Here is a 5,622-nt window from a genome sequence, read left to right as displayed (position 1 = left end):
TCAGTGCTTTTAATGATAACCACCATATATATTTCTAGTTTCTATTCTCACCCTTTAACAATTTCTCTCTCAGTACCCATCTCTATTGCATCTTTCTAGTATCGCAACTCACTACAAAAAAAACTTGCAATTTGTGACGGAATTTTCCGTCACTAATCAGCGAAATTTAGGCACTTAACAGATTTAGTAATGACAGATCCGTCAATAATAGCCTTGTCAGTAAAAAATATTAGTGACAAACAAATTTGTCACTAAAGTTACAATGACGAATAGCAAAGACGGTTGCCATGGTAAATTCGAATTATTGATGGACTATTTTGTCATGAATTAGTGACTACCATTTTTCAGTTGCTTATTCGTCACTAATCCCTGAACTTTTCGTTGTCATCACTAATTCCGTCACTAATTAGCGTATTTTTTAGTGACTATTGTCAGCTATGCCAACATCAAATAATAGCTTACAACTTGTCATGACTGCATTTTCTAGAGATAATAAATTACGATTAATGGGTTAAAGAAGCGGGAAAGAAAGAAGGAAAATGACACATCAACAACTTTTACAATAGAAATAACTTAATAAAATCAGAGTATCATCTCAACAATAAATAACTTGAAATTAATAGTATCTCAACAATATGTGAACTTGAAAAAAAATATTTTAGCGCCAGCATTCAAGTGCGAATGATGCCATGTATGAAGACACGATAGATTCAGAATACTAAATGACACATACTTTTTCATTGACCTTGCTCAACACCCGCCACATCTATCACCACTCAACTTGCACATTTTTTAAACCATATGCACGACTGAGTGACTTCAGGGCTGAGTATTTGATATACTCATTGAACACTACCAAAATATACATTTTCATAAAAAAATTTGTCATGCCACCCTTTAGTGACCTTAGAGTTTTGATGTTAAAAAGACCCAAGTCAATAAAACATTTCATCGTAAAATATGGTTTCGCAGTTCATCATCATCATACCATATCTGAACATACATGACATGGAATGTGGCCACATTCCAAATCACTAGACCACAACTCGAAAGATGGAGCCCGAACTGGGTGTACACTAGTTCGAGTGCGAATTGTGGCTCTACTTGGACATGAGTTCGATTAAACATATATGACAAAGCCACTTCAGATATATTCCATCAAAAAAAATAAACACGGCATGACAAACATATTCCACATTATTTTTCACATAAAATTAAACATTCATATTTAAAAAAGAAACCCTACCTCATTTGCTCAATTCCTCAACTCGATCTTCCGTTCCATCAAGTAGTGTGCGTAAAAACCTCTTTTTAAAACAAGACAATATATTGATCAAACTTTAGGAAATGTATGATGCATCGTACGTCACTGCGTGGTTATTCACTTTATTTTCTCGCTCAATCTTAGAAAATTCTGAAATCCTCGTATATTAATTAAATCAGGGAATTTAATTCGTCACATTAATAAGCTCAGAAATTAATTAATGCAGCCCATTATATAGTCCTCCAACCTGTCGGCCCAAATCGTAATAATTGAAAAAAAGATTCCTAATTCACTAAATTGAAGAAACTTAACCCAACTAATAATTTGATTCATCCCAACATTCTATCCTTGCCATTTATTAAAACACACGGCCCAAACTAATTAAATTCTAAGATCAGCCCCAAATCCTATTTCATCATCAACACTATCGGCCCAAAGCAGCATGAGATTGAAAGGGCTGGAGGAGTGAATCTTGATTGGTGGTGGAAATGATTTGAGGTTGCGGCTGTGAAAATATAGTTTTCATCTGCAGCTTGATATACCACTATAAAATTGCTTGTTTGGGCTCCTTCAACGTGGCCCAACAATTATGAAGTGGGCTGGAACAATTAATTGATAGGCCCAAATGTAAATTTCATTGGATTTAACCTCTTTGTATTGTACTATACTGACATGTTAATTTACTTGTAATCTTAGCTCTCGTTCCTTTGCTATAATCTTCTTAATTATATATAATGCCAATTACAAATAAGTCATTTCCACACATTCTTCATGTAATAAATTTGTGGACCCACATTTCTTGCCCCACCCAAAACCTTCCTCTCCATTGCAAAAATACCATCCTTAACGAATCTCCTTTATTCAATCTCTCTGTCTTTTGCTTTTCTCATATACTATATAGTTATCTTTTCCAAAGATTTCAATATAAAGTGATGATTACAGCATGATGATCTTGGTACATTAAATTCTAACAATTGCAAGAATTAAAACTAGCTTCAAAGCCCAACATGAATAGAATTATTAGTGGGGAGTTAGGAAAAATTATTCTGTTATACCCCTTAATAATTGTCATATCCTAAATGTGTCATATCAATGATACATCAAGCTCCAACAAAAGAATAGAAATTAGATCAAGCTTAATTAGTCCTTGATCAAATTCGGAGATAAAATTGATGTTATAAAACGAGTGTTACAAACAAGATTAATTAAAAAGTTATAAAACGACTCTATTTAATTACGCTAGAACAAAATTAGTGAAAATGGGAAATACAAAGGATTTTATAGAGGACGTTAGTAACAAAGTCCTAGATAGTAGTATGATAATTTCTCTCAATCGACAGCCTTCATGTCCCCCTTTTGGATCATTTTGCTACCGCAGACGTAGAGACAAATGAAGAAGTTGCATAATGCACAATAAAATCCTTGATTTTCATAATCATTGCTACGTCAAATGTCGCAGCGGCGCTTTGTGGTGAGAAGTTGAAAGGTGAGATGGTGTGGATGAATTGCATCATTGATCACATATTCGTGCCCAAACTTCTTGTTTCTATACTCTCCGGATGTAGTTATAAAGCATCGTGGATGGAAGGATAGATCGCAGGCGCGGCAGTGATACATCCAGCTCCTGGGATTCTTCTGTGTTTCACATTGATCGCAGTAGAAATCGTCAGGAAGGTTGAGAGTGGCATCATACGTCAACAACAGCGGGTGGTGCTCGTCCCATCTACGGCTGCTGACCGACTTTGGCAGCAAAGCGCATCTGACGTGCACAGTGAAATCACATGGGCTGCTGCAACACCTGTAACAATCATAATCGTCTACGTCTTCGCCACAACCAGCAGCACACCACAAGCGCCGTCGGTTGATATCTCTGCGTAAATCAGACATAGTCACATGCTCGAGGAGATTTCGAGGGTGAGCTGCGTGGTGTATGGTATCCGGCATACAAGCGCATTGGATATCTACTTTGAATCTGCACTTTCATACCATAGTCGCAAACACTGCAATATTGGCTCTTCCAAGGTTGATGTTTGTGACAAGATCGGAGGACAAGCTGGTGATCATCATGTTGGTGGATCGGAAGTGAGAAGAGTTGAGGTGGCAAGTGAAAGCACGCCACATGAAGATTGTATTTGCATTCACTGCAACTCATATAGTAGTATGATGATATAGGAGTGATGCACCCATCACATATCAATTCCGATCTCACTCCATAGTTCTCCTCGTCTTCTTCTTCTTCTTCTTGGGTTGGATCGCCAGATGAGAGTAGAGTGAGTTGAAGTTGGTGATGAAGGAACTTATACTTCACCTTCATCAATGATTAAGATAAAGGAAGGATAATCTTAATGAGTAATGACATAGAAATAAAGCATACTCAGTGATGGGAGGCAGCTTGTTGAAAACGTAATTGACGTGGACAATAAATCTGCTGATTTGGCAATGATATATCCAATAGTTGGGCAGCAAAAATGTGTTGCACACATCACATTTGTAGTTGAAATTGGGATATTCAAAAGGCACGCGAAAGGATAAAGAGAGGGAGTGATGGTGGTCTGCCCTTCTGAAGGTTGAAGGGCAAGGAAGCACATGTCTCATAGATCCAATACTCACAAACATCATTGGTGCACGCGTAGGAACTCCCTTTGCTGGTGGTGCAACAAGCATCGCACTTGAAGGTACATCTTCTCCTCCACAACTTTAACTTATGCTCAGGATGACTTAGATGATGTATGATGTTGCGCCTTTTATCATCATTGCCCGTTGCATCGACCATGCATCCACCTTGTGCGCATCTCATGTGCATCTGGAAATAACATACTGAGCATTTGTAACCAATGCTCCAAATAGTCCTTCCACATATACAACACGAAATTAAAGACCCTTCGTGCCTTAGGATGAGTATGTGTTGAGGGTGGTGCAATGGATGTCGTATCTCTCTCGCCATGGCTGCACATTCTTCGTGTAGTAATCATGAGTAGTCACATCCCTCGGTGCTGCATCCATAAGCTTGCTCTCCAATACTAAACACCTTTTTACACCCATAACAGTATATTTTTTCACGAGTTTTCACCAAAGTAAGTGGATGCTCGTGGCTCCAATGATGGAACATCTCTCTCTCATTCCCCTCCTCTATCTCCTTTCCTTTCTCACTCATTCTCCTTTTTTTTTCCTTCTCAAATAGTATCATACTCTGTGTTTGTGGTTGCCTCTATGTGTGTGGGTGTCTGGACAAACATTTAATGACCCAATTACATTTTTGAAGTAACAAATTATACACTCAAAACAATCTTTTTTTTCTTTTCCTTTATCTTTCTCTTTCTGCTTTCTTTTTCTTTATTTTCTTTTTCAATATTAAGATTTAATTATAATGCCAATTGCCAACCCAACATCAAAATTAGGTCGCGGTCTTAACAGATCAATGTATGTTGTACCGCGTGTCTATTTCTTTCTACAAATTCTTCATGTAATTGTACTAATTACGTGTAATCTTAGCTCTCGTTCCTTTGGTGTAGACCATATACTCATCTATGTTTAACATTTCGATTTACTAGAAATTCCATAAATGTATTGGTACGAAGTCAGGGTCGCCGGTGACCGGAATGGCAACCGAGAGAGTACCTATACGCAATGCACTATTAGAAGAAGATGGGGAGGAGAAGATATTTTGCATTAATCCAAATCATGCCTTACAAAATGGGAAATGGCAGCTTATATATGCTGCGAGTACTGACTAATAACATCACTCAATCTAACACACCAACTAACTAACTAGCTTCCTCATGCACCGCGCGTGTGGATGATTTAATCCTCTGCTTCTCTTGTGTTGAATGCACCCCTGCACCACGTTATTTTGTTACTTCCCTCATTCGCGCTTATTCTAATTGCCTTTCACGTACCATGTATATCCTTCGTTGGATCATTCGAAAACTCGTATTCTTTGCCATTTCGATTTCTCTTATATTTGATCAAGTAGAATGTGTAAAGAACTTGAGTCCATTGATAACATTCGGCTAAATGTTTGGTGTTCATTAAAGAATAACTAGAAAAAAATAGAAAATATCAAGATTCAAGAAAAAGTTGACATTGCGCGGACAATTGAAGAAAAAGGTTCATTTTATTTTCTATCATCTGTGTATGAAACAAAATAAACCACGCCATCAGATTCCCAAGATCAGACAGGAGTGGAATATGCTAATGTATCTGCCCACTATACACGTTGTAAGACACCATTCCTAATTCAAAATAGTTCAATTCGTTATAAAAATCGAAATAAAATAATACTCTCTCCTCTTATATGAAATTTAAGAAGATGATAGTTAAAGTTCAATATAAGGAGCATAAAGCAAGAGAGGATAAAG

The 5,622-nt window shown here is 37.2% G+C and overlaps 1 pseudogene; it reads right to left on the bottom strand.

Annotated features, from left to right (window-relative positions):
- Positions 1 to 2,593: 2,593 nt before the first annotated feature.
- On the bottom strand, positions 2,594 to 4,208 carry LOC148931623 (uncharacterized; annotated as a pseudogene).
- Positions 4,209 to 5,622: the final 1,414 nt, after the last annotated feature.

This window comes from Salvia hispanica, chromosome 2 (genome assembly GCF_029641045.1).
Source record: "Salvia hispanica isolate PSC_SH4W2 chromosome 2, Shi_PSC_v1, whole genome shotgun sequence".
Taxonomy (NCBI): domain Eukaryota; kingdom Viridiplantae; phylum Streptophyta; class Magnoliopsida; order Lamiales; family Lamiaceae; genus Salvia; species Salvia hispanica.
This window is presented reverse-complemented; position numbering and strand designations above follow the sequence as displayed.